Source organism: Martes martes, assembly GCF_963455335.1.
Source record: "Martes martes genome assembly, chromosome: 5".
Taxonomy (NCBI): Eukaryota; Metazoa; Chordata; class Mammalia; order Carnivora; family Mustelidae; genus Martes; species Martes martes.
The window spans coordinates 54099924-54115610 of record NC_137892.1 but is presented as its reverse complement, the minus strand read 5'-3'; the positions used below and the strand labels follow the sequence as shown (position 1 = coordinate 54115610).

Sequence of the window (15687 nt, the reverse complement as noted above, 5' to 3'; positions counted from 1 at the left end):
AACTGAAACTGATGGAAAAACAAAAATACTGCTTGTGTCAGATTGGTACATACTGAGCATTTTCAAAGACTAGCCAAAACTGGTATTATTTTAAAAGTGAAGTAAGATGTTTCAGTTTCAAATTGGAAAATTGGAGATTGTTAATCTATTTAAAGCTAAACTTAGTATGCAATACAGAGGTTAAATGGGGTTCACAGGTGGTCACACTTCCATGTCCTTCCAAGTCTCTAGGGATTGGAGTTATTATACTCTATATAAACATCTTTACCCTGCAACCACAATTCCACTGCAAGGTGCCAGTGAAAAAGAGGCTGGTCACTTTTTTGGACTGATATAATGAGGTGGCTGGAGTTCCCTTTATAGCACTTAGAAAATATATGCAGTCACTAACCATTTCACAAGACAGTGACTATTAGAGTTAGTATCAGATTCACAATAGTAAAATGCAGTTTGTGTCAAAGCAATTCTCCACTGAGGACCAGTTAAAGAACTGGCAGAGAGCCTGATTCTACCTATTATACTGTCAGCATTTACATATAAAGGTATTTTATACAAAAGACACACATTCTTACATTGTGAAGAAAAGAGCTTTTTCCAAAAAATGATAACTACTGGACCTAGAATAGTTGGAAATGTTTCAGATATAAAATTTCCTTTAAGAATTAATAGCCATATTCTGGGAAGAAGATAATATTAGTATTAAATTTAAATCCTTGCCTAGCATTTAAATAATACAATAAACAATATGTTGTGTCTATATATATACTGCCTTTGTGCCAAACTTTATCACTGAGTTTGGTAACTTTCATCCAAAGTCCAAAGAGAAGGCAATTAAAGTGTCTTAACCTCGTTTCTTTTTAAATAGCTATGAATTTGACTTGACCTGAACAGCAATGCATATACTGAACCCCAATACGAATTGTGAAATGTTGACTACCATGGCCAGGATATTACTTTTTGCCCACACCAACTGAGAAGCCCTCTATCAAGCCAGCACTTTGGTAAGGGAAGGAGATGCACAAAGGTATACTCTGACAGACAGCCATGCTTTAGCTCAAACTAATCCCAAGAATTAGTGGCTCAGAAGCATAACCCAAAGCAAATCAGAGTCATTGGGGGGGACTCACAGGAGCATCTTTCTACAGTAAACTAGCGGCTAAATCTTAAGGCATGTACTTCAAGGTCACAGAACATTCTGTGAAATATTAAAATCAACCAGGCTCCACACACTCCACCATATCAAACATGCTAATGACGTGAACTAACTTCATGAAACTTTAAACACACTGGTGTGGCAAGAACGAGTCAGGAGTGATTTCAGTAACTGATGGCAAACGGATAAGACTATCTAAAAAGTTACTTTCAGCAACAGACCAGGAAATCACGGAATTAAGAAAAAAAAAAAAAAAAGAATGCAACAACAAACCTCAACTTCAGCCTTCAAAAAGGCACAGGAATAGACCCAGTGCGGTGGAATATATTGATGCAGATTTCAGAGACAATACCCAGGCTATTTCCATTTCCTCGAGAAATGTCAGAGGTACTTACATGAAGGAAGACCCGATCAGATTAGTCCTTGGGATATTTTCCTTTCTTAAGAGAGAGAGAGAGAGAAAAAAAAAAAAAAAAAAAAAAACAACAATAATCTTTACTTCGTCCAGCCTTGAAGTGTTTTTCCACCTGATTCAAACATGCAGCCACGGCGACCCACACAGAACCTTCAAAGTCAATCCAATAGCAGCCTGAAGATGTCTGGGTGTACGCGTGTGCTCAAGTGTCTGTGACTGTGAGCAGAACGAGCAGAGAGCTGGAGACGAAGTGTGTGCGCGCGCGGAGGGAGCGCGCGCGGGGGAGGCGCGCTCGGGGATGCGCATTCGCGCGCGCCGAGGCCGCTCGGAAGAGGAGGAGGAGGAGAAGGAGGAGGAGGAAGAGGAGGAGGAAGAGGAGGAGGAGAAAAGGAGGAAGAGGAGGAGGAGGAGGAGGAGAGGAGAAAGTAGCTCTCAGCAGCAGGCCAGATTAAAAGTAACCAGACTCGTCCAGAAAACTGCGTCCAGGAAGGAAGTGACAGAAGACGAATGGGAAAAGGAGAGCCGCTCGCAGCCTTTGAAACATCGCGTAAAAAAGGCGGGGGGGGGGGCGGGGGCAGTGGTGGAAGGATATTGAGAGGGGAGGCGGGGGTGGCAGGGAAAACGGAGCAGACGGGCTTGGGGTTCTAAGCGGCACGTCCTAAGAAGTGCCTCTTGCCTTCTTTTTTCCCTTTATTTTGTCCTTGCCCTTGCCTTTGCCTCCGCCTCGCGCTGCCTTTTCCTCTCCGTCTCTCTCTCCCTCACAATCCCAAACCGTTGACTCTCTCCTCGCGAGCTAGAGAAATCATCAGTTTCACTCTCGCAAAAGGGGGGCGGGACTAGACCTCGGAGCATTTTAATAAAACAAACATACAGCAGTTCCCTCCTCACCCCTCCAGTCTCAACTAGATTGATAAATTACTCCACTACACTACTTTAATTATGTATATGGTATGCAGAATAAATCACTGAACATCAGTACCTCAATCAAGCACTTTTAAATGATAATTGCATCTTGGTGAATCAATCTTTCCATTCCTGACATTTTGCTAATTTTAGTTTTACGGTGGGGTAATGGCACATGCCATACGCAAACCTAATGACAATTCTTTATTGCGCGAAATGAAGACAACATCGCGAGCGGCGGCTCCCTGCTCTCCCCACGCTGCGGCTGAGAACGCTCGGAGAACCATCTCCGGCTGCAGCGCGCTCGCTCCCCGGGGACTCTGCGAGCCAGCCAGCAGGAAAGTCCTTCTAAAGTCGGGATCTTTCCTCTGACCAATAGGAGCGCGACCCTAATAGTTGCTCTTGCGACTTTTCCCCCGTTTGGAGACGCGTTAACCACTTCTTTCTTCCACCGGTCCGAGCGCTCCTGTTACTCACGCGTAAAAGCCACCGTCCAGGATGTCTGCAGCACTTGATTCCAGCGCGCTTTTCCTGCACGCCCAGAATACGCGGTTTTCGGCCCAGAAAGGTTGGAGGGCCAGAAAGCGTGCCGAAATACTTCCTATGTGTTAGATGTACAAAGCAATAAAAATAATTACCAGTTCTGAAATCTCGGCTTCATCGCGGGGCCATGAACTTTCTAATCAGTTTAGAAATATTTACCGAGGCGGCAGCTTCCTCGGAGATTTCCCCCTCCCTCCTCCTACTTCTATCTCTTCCACACCTTACTGGATTTTATCCAGAGCATTAACATGTAAACCAAACCAACTTCCCAAATGCATTAGGCTACCCTATCCGATAGCTGATGACTTCACTTATCCTGAAGAGTTTCAGCTGCACAGGAAGCAGAAATAGAGACTGATAAGGAAGATACTTATGTTAAGGTTTAAGCCCAGTAAACACTTGACCTGACCAGGACCAAAAAAAAAAAAAAAAGGTTAATATTCAACATTTAGGAAAGGTTTCTAGGGGTTAGGCACCTTCCCTCTCTAGCCGATTACACCACACCCAATAAAGCCAAAGATAAAATACATCAACTAGTACACAAACCATGAAAAGACAAGATTGCACAACAGTGGAACTACAGATCATACAAATTGTGTGAATCAAATTAAAAATTTTTAATATTGTGAAAGGAAGAAGGGAAAATACATTCAGGAAATAAAAACGTTGAACGCACAGGAGTAGACAATAGGTGCATACTGAAATACCTAGCTAATTAAAGATATTTCCTCACTTAAAAAAAATTCCTTTTAGCACTATGTGTTTAACCCAATGACTAGTTGCATTTCCTGTGAAGTTCTGCACCATGCCTCTAGACTATTTTAATGTGTGAGGACAGTGTGATTCAAAAAGCCTCCTGCTTCATTGTAGGGGCTATTTGATGTGAGTAGCTTTTCTTAGAAGAGTGGGGTCAACATTTAGGTGTCTGCCCCAAGGCTTCACTTGAAAGGAGAAGGTTGATTTTACAGGCAAGTACAACCAGATCTGAACAATCTTCAGGCTTCTGGCTCATCACCATTGTGACTATCAGCACAGCTAAGATGAATCTCTTGCTTTTATTATAGGAAAGCGTGGCAAACTGTCAGAAAGCAAAATTCATCTGAAATAGTATTATTTCTTGCAGATTAGTATCTACAGTATCTTTGTTTGCCTGTTTGTTTTTCATCTGGTGAGTTTGCTACTACCATGAATTCATTTTAATAATATGGCAGAGATAGTCTGTATCAGGTTTTCATTTAAGGTACAACTTCTAAAAAAAGAATCCAAAAATTTAAAGGTGCATAGTCATTTTGAATACTAAGATATGTCTATATATGGTGGGAAAATGAAATTAATTTTTTTCTAGATTCACAAATGCCTTGATAAAGCAAAACATTTGCAGGAACATCTAAGTTTATTGCCATAATGCCTGAAATTAATGTAATGAATTGTAAAAGCCTATTTTACATGAGCGAACAGACATAGGCAATACATGACTCAATCATATTATTTTTGATGGATTATAGATCATTTCTATTTACCACAGTACACTTCAGTTTTAGATGATTTTCCCTCAAAAATAAATTATTTTACCTTTTAACATCTTAACACATTATTTAATAATAAACATTATAACAAACTCATAATTATCAATGAGAGTACAAGCATTCAGGATTATGTATAACCCCACAATGTGGATACTTGGAAATAATTTGGATCCGGAATGTATCACAGTTGGCCTTTTAAAATATAAGATATTCCCCTCAGCAGATTTAGTTTCTTAATTATGTGTGACCTAAGTTAATATTAGCATTAGTTTCCTTCCCATGAGCCTTCATATTTGAAGCAGAACAGAAGAGGTTGTGCAGAAATATACAATAGAAAGTCACCGAGATTTAAAATTATTCATCAGTAATTCACAAAGTGGTTAATACAAAATGTGCTTTGTATTCTCTAAATACTCTGGATTTTTTTTTTTTTTTTTTTTTTTTTACCAAAATCATCCTGATCTTTACCACCTAATGGTACTTGGTTATATTATGTTTTCTGATGTAGGGAGGAGCTTGTACTAGGTGTTAGGAGGCCTATATTCTCTGGTTCAAGATTTGTGCCTAAGTACTGAGTGTGTCTTTTCAGGGCTTCAGTTTGCTTGTTCATTAAGTGAGTTACGTGAGTTATGTGAATTCTCCAATCTATTCCAGTTCTATGACTAGAAAGTAGAAAATTCTCACACCCTGTAAGCCAGTTGGACACTAGGGGCCTACCATGTTAAATAAAAGGTGACAAACTGGTGGAGGAGAAAATGATGTCTGGGATTGATGTACTATTTAAATAAACTTTTCTCCCCCCAATCACCAAATATTTCCTTCATTAAATAATTATCATAAGTGCTTTATTATGTGTATAAATATATATTTACTTGCCCCCCCCCCGCAAAAAAAAGAATTGTTTAGCAATGTATTTAACTGAAGTACCACAGAAGTTACAGAGAGCATACTCCTTAGGACTTGACTCTAAGGAAAGCTAATTTCTAATTTCTGTTCAAGGTTGTATACCATCTTACTCCACCCTCCTCTCTTTACTACTTCCCTACATTAAATCAGCAGTCTACTAAAACCCTGTTCACTGGGTATGCCTGCTTTTAAGCTTGGCCCACGCTGGGTGTAGCTCTTGAAGTGAGCTTTAAAAAATTATTTTAAAGTAAGCTGGGGCGGTTGCCACAGCAACCCACCCTAAGATGAAGAGAGCCTATAGATTAATCTACCCCTCAAGATTATTCAACTGTATAGTATTTGTTCTTCAGCCAGAATACTGTCAACACAAACATGATAATTGAATATAGAAGTTCAGAAAAATATAAAAAGTAGTACGATACAAATTCCAATAGCATTAAAAATGTTATCTTTTTATAGTTACAATAGAGATGACATACATAACTTCCCCTGAAATGGATTAACTGTAAAAGAGACTTGCAAAGGTAGGCCCTGCAAGGTGATATGTGAACTTTAAGCAAAATGGCATGATATTGCTTTTAATATAAAGCATATAATGGTTGCCATCACGCTTTATCACTTTTATGTGTCTACATTATAGATACCTAATGACAAGGGGTTTGGCAGTTTTACCTTTATGAATTAGCTTGGTGGTAAATGATATAACAAATGTTAAGCACTCACCACATACACATACAGTCATTTGCCTTCCATTCTTTACTTCATCTCTTCATAGAAGTTACTTCACAGTTTTCAACTCTTCTTTGGCACCTTAAAATGTGTAAGTACAACAAGGTAACAGTTAAAAACATTTTTTTTAAAGAAAGCTGATATTAAAGTACATTCAAATAAATTTATTTCTAAAACTTCTAATATGAAGTAATACCAGTATTAATTCTGATTTTAAAACAAATGAATGCATGTTAAAAACAAAATAATTAAAATGATCATTAATTGTGAAAATACTTATAGCCTTTAATATAAATAGTGCCAAATATCTAAATTTCAAAAATTCTTTAGGTACAGCTTTAGCCTATGCACAGTATACACCATATGGACTGCTTGTGATTGAGAATCTGCAATATGCAAAGGATTTGTTATTCCAAGCCAAGGTTTAATCATATCCTTTATCTCATATCTAAAGAGCCTATATTTATCTTTATTTTTTGTACCTTTAATTTTGTATCTGATTAAGAATTACAAAGGCGAAAGTCAAATCTACTATATCCCAAGCTAACAAAATTTGTCAAGTAGGGATAACAAAGCTTCAACTGAAGTTGCTGAAAGGGCTTATTGTGTATGGCGCCCAAAGGGCAGTTTTAAATACTTCAGGATTAGTGGTGTGGATTCAGTACCCTTTATGAATTCTATTACCAATAATACCTTATGCTACCCAGCAGCGTTGAACTATACTGAGCACAGACAAATGTTCCTGTGTTCTAATCTCTGTTTGAAACCAGCTTTCTATGACTTCAAGCATACAAATGAACTTTTCCCTGGCTTCAGAATGAGTCTATTCCGCCCAACCTTGAGACTTATCAGACCAGGATGGTCAATATCCATTTACCCATTTGTTTTAGCAAGAAGACTTTTCATAGTGAAGACTCATTAAGATTTATAAAGCCTCTATATTTGGGTTGACATTCCTAAGATTTATTTTTATTTTTAAATTGCTTCAGGCAAGGAGAAATGAATTTTGGCCACTTTTATTTTAGGGATGTTAGCTGAGCTTAGTCTTTTAGGCTCAGGCCTACAGTGAGTTAGTCTAAACTTAGTGACGGGTAGTATCTGGTGACCTAGTGAATACCCTTTCTCCCAGCTCTGCTTGGTATTACAGTCTGTTAAGTGGGAATCATAATACACATCTCCCAGGGCCTTTTCACCTTACAGAAATGCAATCTTCATGGAATAATGTCTGAAAGCTATGCTAAGGCTTTTAACAACGCCACTACAAATTATGATACATTTCTTCCTTTTCCTGGATCAGTATGCCCAAATAAGGCTAGATCAGTAATTTCCTTGCAAATGTGTGGCTGATTAAAAAGTATCCATATGCATGGCTAAATTTAATGGACTTTACCTTCACTTAGAAAATCGTTAAATGTTCATCGGAACATTGATTCTATCCCATTTCTCGAAATATCACAGAAACCTTCAAGTCAAAGAATGGATTGTTACACTTCCCCTTTTAACTGTTTGGTGTTTTTCTTTTTTCTTTTTTTTTTTCTTTTCTTTTTTTTCTAGATAACCTCTCTACGTGTGTGCCCTTTAATTTTTAAAGATCTTTACCCGGGATCGGGGTGGGGGTGGGGGTTAAAAATCTCCGTCCTGCGTTTTGGTGCCCACTTCTTTGTCTGGGAAGCCAAGGGCTGGAATTCAGTTCGGACGGCCCCTTAAGAGACCCAGACAGGGGACGCCTGTGGTTTCAGCAGCTTACTCTGCTGAGTTATTGATTGCAGGCAGCAACAATCCCTCCCGGTGATTTGTGTGGAAAGTGAATCCGCGCTGGCTGGGCGTTCACAGAGGCGCAACAGCCGCAACGCCATCCAATTATTGCCGGTCGTCCCCTCCAACACCGCTCTCCACCTATATACTCCTTTCTCTGCCCATCGCCACTTCCCCCCACCCACTTTTCTCAGAGCGGACCGACCTACCTACTCCTTCTCAGCCCGTCTTCGCTTCCCCCCACCCACTTTCCTCAGAGCGGACGGAGCCGAGGGGGCGGGGGCTCCCTCCCGGGAGCGTTTCTAGAGCTCGGAGGCAGCTAGTAGGGGGTGAGTGCGCCACGTGCGTGCGCCACGGGCGAGGAGGAGGCGGGCTCGGGGCCCTCCAGGGGCCTGTGGGCCTGGGTGCGCGGAGGGGGGCGGGCTGTCTTGGCGGGGAGTGTGCCGGGTTGCGTCTTGAGGGGGATGTCACGGCTCGGGGAAAAGCGGCTGGTGGTTTGGCGAAGAGGCCGCGTGGTGGGCTGTGGAGAATGGGAGGAGGGCGCAACGGTGGTGGGTGGGCCCTGGAGAAGCTCGGTGGCGGTGTCCGGGAGTTGCCCTGCTCGTCTGGTTTGGGGATCTCGGGGGTATTTCCCCTAGGCTGGCGAGCGACGACCCCAGAGGGCTGGGGAGGGGGGAGTTCCGAGCGAGGCGCCCAGTGAACCCACCTACGCACGGTGCACAAAGCCCTGGCACGCGGTCGGCGTCCGGCGGCCCTTGCAGCCGCCGGGGCTCTGAGCGCTTTGCGCGCCTGGGGGAGAAGGAGTGGCGGGCGCAGGTCCGGCCGCCGCCCCTGTCCCGCCGCCAGTCAGCCCTGGTTTTTCACCTGACAGACCAATAGGAAAGGACGCGGTCCCGGAGCTGGATTTTACAGCCCAATCTCTCAGGGTCTACACGATTATTAAAAAAACTAACAGCCAACTGCTGCGTCTGCTAGTTAAGCTGCCTCGGTGGATAGGTGCGCGTCTTGGCTCAGGAAAGGCCCCAAGCTACAAGACAAATGGGAGACGGGGGAGAAAAGACAAAACCCCTCCCCCCTCAAACTTCCTTTCCTCTTCCCTCCCCTTTATTTGCTGGCACGTGAGAACAATACTGGGGTCTCTCGCAAAAAATGCCATCACGAAATGCAAATGCCTGGGCTGTTCTTTGATCTAACTGTGGAGCTGTACCAAACGCTCCAAGAGTGGTGAAAAGATCGATGCTCCCAAGACATTGTAAAGTACTCGGCTGAATAAATCAAAGGTGTAAAATGTTTATATTGTCGTGCTCTTGAAGCTATAAGCTGCCGCCAATATGGGAGCCGCTAGCCGCCTGTGGCTCATTAAGTTTAAGCTTATTAGAATTACATAAAATTCAAAATTCAGTTCCCCAGTTATACTAGCCACATTTCAAGTGCTCAATAGCCACAGGCGGCTAGTGGCTACCTTATTTGACTGCGAGATGTTGAACATTGTCATCATTGCGTAAAGTTCTATTGGAGTGTGCTGCTCTAGAGTTTTAAATGAATGCTGGTTTAAAAAAAAGAGAGAGGAAGAAAGAGAAAGAAAGAATCTGCTTTATGCTACCAGCCAAATTTTAGGACACTCTTAGGCATTTGCATTTCCTGGCACTAGTGTGGAAAGTTTTAAAGTCAGAATTTCCGTATCTTCTTGCTGAAAGAGGTCTTGGGGAACATTTAACACAAGCACCTAATTTTTTACAGGGTAGACAAATGGGGCCCAGAGAAATTAACAGATGTACCCATTAAATCACGCCATGAATTTAGAAAGAAGTTAAGGTCACCAGGCAGGGTCTATCTACTATACTTTGTGCCAGACCAGGGCACCTTGCCTGAGACTGACTAGGCAAATTCGCCCTATAGAAAGGTGATCTGACAGATTTGACAGGAGTACCCTTTTACAAGAGAAAATACTTCTAAGCATTCTTCTAGGAAGAAATTCTAGTAAAGAATAAGGTGTGTAGGAACGCTGTCTCCCAAACTAAAAATGTATTACTGGTAGTTTCATAGATTGAAATCATGTCTTCTTCAAGAGACTGGTTGGGATAACATTATTCTTATTTATACTTAAAAAAATCTGAGGAAATGGAATTATCCTTTTAAAGTAAGAGCTAAAAAACACTCTGAAGGTCAGGGAGGAAAAGTATTGTATAAGGTGGAAATTGTTAGTAAAGCATAGTCTTTCCCAAATTCGATGAAGATACTGTTAGGTACATGTTATGGAACCTCCCTTTGCCTCAGTTCCCTCATCTGTAAAATGTGGAACATAAAGTGCTACTCTTAAAACTTTGTTATGGGGATTAAATGAGCCACTCAGCAAAGCACAGGGCTGGAAAACTAGTAAACTGTAGTAAAAGACATTCTTATTCTTCTGCAAAGAATTTCTACTTCTACACCATTAAGTTCCATATTCATCCATACAAGGGCAGACACTGTAGAAAAAGTTGGAGAAGTAGATTGTCAAGAGGGGTAGGAATTGGTTTAGAATGAGAACTGTTTGTTTTATTTTTAAGAGAGGTGATCTTTTCAAACCTAAAATTCCCTGACTGAATGGGCGTGGGTTGTCTTATTTCCCTTTCACAGACATGGCATCTCTAGTATACTTCCAGACTTTTATTGTCTTAATTTATTATTTTTTTTTGTCTTGAGGGATGCTTCTTTATACTTGTTAGCTGCTTCGTTGTTGAAAAGGCACTGGAAACTCCAAGTCCATCCTCTTTCACCCTGGTTGACCTTTGGAATGCTGTTGTCAGCCAAGAAGACATTGATATCTTCAGTCTCCTGCTAGCTTGAATTCTTTAGGGCAGAGCCTGCTCAGATTATCTCCTTATGTCATTCCAAATGTCTGATGGCCATCTATGGCAATAGGGCTGGGCCAAGGCCTGCCAGGAAGGGGGAGCCCATGGAATGCCTAATGGAGCATTCTGTTCAAGAGGGACCTAGACGTTGTTCTCTGTTGGATGCATGATCAACATTACAACTATGTCTAGGGGACTGTTTGCTGCTTCTTGGAAAACAGAAGCCATAGACATTTTGCATTTTTGGTTTTAATAAAGTCCCACTTGGGACGTATGTGATTTCTATTGATTTCAATTTGTATATATATGTATTGCAGGGAAAAATGGACTCAGAAAGTATTAACAAACAATTTATATCTGGTATTCCTGCTATCTCTCCTCATTAAGAACACCAAAATAAGACAAATCTAGAAAGGAGAGAATAAAGCCACCACACAGCAAAATGTACCTTGTTTTCTTTATCTCTCTAGGTAATTTTCCAAATGATGGTGTTTTACATAGTTGAGAACTTACAAAATTACTTCTAAATATTTTGTATATAACCTAGAATTATAAACCAAGGAAAATAATACAAATTTTATTTTTTCAGGAAGGCAAGATCATGCATAGATTTATATGTTTCCCATACTTACTAAATTTGAAAACAAGGAGATACGTAATTATATCCATATGCTAATTTACCAGGAAAAGAGAGAATTGATTTTCATTGTTTGGGATGAAGTCTCTCTAAATTGTTTTGTAATATGGTGAGAATTAAAAGTAAAATACAGTAAAACTTTTAAATTTAAGTCTGGAATTAAAACTGGTTTGATTTATCAGTATATACTACTTCACTTAGTCAAAGACTCAAACCAAGGAAGTCTGATTTTCTATAGATGATTTCCTTTTTTTACTAAATTTGTAGTTTGATATTTGTATGCGAATAATATTCATATTTGTAATACAAGGATATTTGTAGTATATGTGTAAAAATAATACTACCTTATTAGAATGAGAGTTGAAATAAATTTAAAGTGTGTAATATTTAATGGCCACTCACTGTTAGTCTTGTATTAATTGCTTTAATTAATTATATTATCTGCTTTATAAACATTTTTTTCTTTTTATCCAAACAACAACCATTCAGACAGGAACTACAATGCTCTTCATTTTACAGATTTTAAAAACTAAAACTTAGGGAGGTGACATTATACCTGCTCAGGGTCTAATAGCCCCTAGTGCCAGACAAAGGACATGAAGCTGGATTAGTTTGTTTCTAGTGATGCTCTTAGCTGTGATGCTGTATTGTGTCCTTAGACTCATAAGCTTTGCTCACTTATAGAGATCATGAGATCAGGAGGTGATGTAATCGATATTTTTTTACCCTCACCAGAAAATATTTTAGAAATACATGTCTAAACGTGTGTCATCCTCTTTGGGTAGACAGCTTAGGAAGTTATTCGCTTATTTCAGTAATAATGTCTTTGCACAGGTCTCTATAGAAATCTCCTTAGGAATTTGCTATTCAGTCTTAACTGATTGTTGGCAAATCATTATCATTAAGGATGAATTTGTTGGTGAAACTAAATCCAAACCAAATGTAGTGAATAAGGTGCTTGATGGAAACTATGATGTGATTATAAAGCAGCAGATTATTTGATATCTGGCTCATAAATTGACACTAATTGCAGATACAAAAGGGGAATTTCAAGGGTATTCCTGCTGTGAAAGTGTAGCCTTTAAGTAGACATTTTGGCAATAACATCATAAAAGTTTTAAAAAGTTAGTTTTATCAATTAGAAGTTACATATCGTATGAGAACATCATGGGAAATACCTTTGCAAGGAATGTACAAGGGACAGGGAAGGGTAAATCAGAGACGCTGAATTAGAATCCAGGCTCAGACTTAATAACCATTTGACCTTAATTTTCAAAATGCCCTTGTTATAAAATAGAAAACATGGCAGGACCTCCAGAGGATGACAATTTTCCTGAGAGGAAGACATAAGATTGTACTTCTGTAGTCACCTAGTGCCTGGCATGTAGAAAATGCTCAGTAGGGGCGCCTGGGTGGCTCATGGGTTAAAGCCAATGCCTTCGGCTCAGGTCATTATCCCAGGGTCCTGGGATCGAGCCCCACATCAGGCTCTCTGCTCAGCGGGGAGCCTGCTTCCTCCTCTCTCTCTCTCTGCCTGCCTCTCCACCTACTTGTGATCTCTGTCTGTCAAATAAATAAATAAAATCTTAAAAAAAAAAAAATGCTCAGTAAATGTTCACTAACATACTATTTCATTTTTTTTTAAAGATTTTTATTATTTATTCACTTGACAGACAGAGATCATGAGTAGGCAGAGAGGCAGGCAGAGAGAGAGAGGAGGAAGCAGGCTCCCCGCAGAGCAGAGAGCCCGATGTGGGGCTCGATCCCAGGACCCCGAGATCACGACCCGAAGGCAGAGGCTTAACCCACTGAGCCACCCAGGTGCCCCATACTATTTCATTTTTAAGGACTACCACATGCTCCTGGAAAATACCTCAATGTCTCATTTATCTAACAATATTTTAGAAGTTGTTTCCTTTTCTATCATCTTTCATGCTTCAAAGCAGTTTTTATTTTATAATATAGCTTTTTATATTTGAAATAAATATAAAATATTTAGGATAATATGTTGATTAAACCAATGTATGTTATACCAAGAATCTTACATTCTGGGGTTGCTAATTTATATTATTCTTGTCAGTGTTCCATATTCTTTTCAGAGAAACATTTTTTTTGTGTTCATATTTTATCAGACTTACGAAAGTAATTATATATCCATTTGCTCAGAATAAGGCTCCAAGATATTATTTTTTGGTTCTGTCAGACATCTTCTAAATTGCTTATTGATTGCATAATCTTACACTTAAATTTAAGGAACCATCACATAAATATACAGAATTAGCGGCTTTTTATTAAATCTGAGTTTCTAAGTCTTTTAAAATCAATATTATCTGTGTGGTATAGGCAAAATTGTAAGGTTGCTGAAGCTTGTCTTTGTATCACCAGCCTCCCTAGACTCACCTTCAGCTTGTCCTTCTTTCACTCTGGCATGCTCCACTCACCCAGCAGCAATTTTTAAAATCAATAATAGCTCTTTATTGAGTGTCTCTGTCTCCTCACAGCCTTTCACTGATGTGACCCACAAGGTCCTTTCATTCCTCAGCACTCTTTTTATGTTCCAGAATTCTCTTGGACTGTGTTCTATCAGAGGAGCCCGCCACTCCAACAGTTTACTTCATGATGCAGAATCAATGTGTTACTCCTTTAAATGAACTTCTCTTCAGAAGTTTTCTGAAAGGAGTTCATCCTCCAAAGGAGTATCTATGATTACACAACTTTCATAAATTCTCTGCTCCGTTGATGGGGAGATGCTTCAGGGAGGAGATTTTCATCATGTCTCCGGTCCCTCTCGCTTAGCTGACGTGGAAGTTAGCCCTAGGTGCCAGCCAGTAAGTAGAAAGCCTGGCTCTTACTTGAAGAAGAAACTTGATTATTTTTGAAGAAGTTGTGATTGGAAGATGAGCTCTCTATCAGCCAAGTATCGTGATGCTCCTTGAAAATTTATCTACCTATCTTTTTAAAAATATATAATAACACTTTAGTACCTGTTGTTCCGGTCTCTTTTTCTATTCCTGTCTTGCATAGGAGGCACACAGTTGCTGCATGTTCATGTGCCATTGCTACCATGTTGTCACTTGGTCTTACCCTGTGTGAACTCCCTTCTGCCTCCAAAAGCCATCAGAGGTGTAATTAGTGATTATTTCTCCAGAAATGTCTTGAAGGGGATATAAGAACCCTGTCATAAGCATGTGTATTGCTTCCTGGATGAAGGTTAGAATTTGGAAGGGTTGGGGAGAGGTTCGAGGTTGGAGGGAAAACTACATTCTTCCCTTTATGACCTCTGTGAAATCACAGACAAAGCATCTTCCTATGTGCAAAGATAGGGTCCGTGAATCAAATATTTCCCCACTTTGTATGGCATTAAACCTGTAAATATGGAGCCTCCATATCAAATGCAATATACTTTATAATATATTCTGAAGAAATTCAGAGATGAGGAAATATGATTCTAAGTAAAAGATCTTGAACACTGCTTAAAGAAGGGTAAGTAGGAAACATTCTACAATTTTCTTATGCCTTTCGATCCCTTTAGCAATAGTGAACTAACTAATCAATAGATTTAATCCTGTCTTTTCCATTTCCTTCCCCTTTTCCTTCTTTCTTCCTTCATCTTTTCTGCTTCATCTTCTCATCTTCAGCTGTAAATTTTTTTTTTTTAGTTGTAAATTTTTTATTTTCAGTTATAAAAGCCAGTACAACCATAAACACACACACACACCATTGGTTATTAACAATTAGATTTTTTTTTTCATGCTTTGGAAAGTTACATTTTCTCTTTCAGAACCTTAAGATATTAATGATTTTCTATTTATTTGAATCCCTTCAAAATAAAATACTGCTAACAAGGGAAGTTATTTCTAAACAATTGATATATGCTATAGATAACATGGTCATAGAAGAGTTTCTATGATTTTTTTTGTTATTAATCACTATAACCACTCTGATTACAATGATGATTAACTCACAGCGAATAACGCATGTGCTTGCGATGTTTATCTGCTTTCGAAGGATTTATGTTCATCCATCTATTCTGTTTCACACATTCTCACCTCACCCTTTTGTAGCTGTGAGACTCTCTTTTGGGTAGCCTATGGCCACAAAACAACTCGCGCACAGGAGAATAAAGCCTGTGGTTTCTCCTACATTATTGCTGGACCATAGCCTTCTAAACTCCCTGGGTCAGTGATGATCAGGTATTCTAAAACTTGAGTGTGTGTATATATATATATATATATATACACACACATACATATATATATGTATATATACACACTTCTTGTAACAAG

At 39.6% G+C, this 15687-nt stretch overlaps 1 protein-coding gene across 7 annotated transcripts in view; it reads right to left on the bottom strand.

The window, feature by feature from the left end:
* MEF2C (myocyte enhancer factor 2C) overlaps nucleotides 1-15687 on the bottom strand; it is a 171324-nt gene that overhangs the window by 149160 nt on the left and 6477 nt on the right. For 5 of the 7 annotated variants that reach the window (XM_080803588.1, XM_080803591.1, XM_080803594.1 and 2 more), the window contains exon 2: nucleotides 6170-6256. The gene's annotated coding sequence lies outside the window, so the exon portion shown is untranslated. Of the gene's footprint in view, nucleotides 1-1548; nucleotides 2078-6169; nucleotides 6257-15687 lie in introns of those variants that run through there. The other 2 variants (XM_080803592.1, XM_080803589.1) reach the window with 2 other exon arrangements.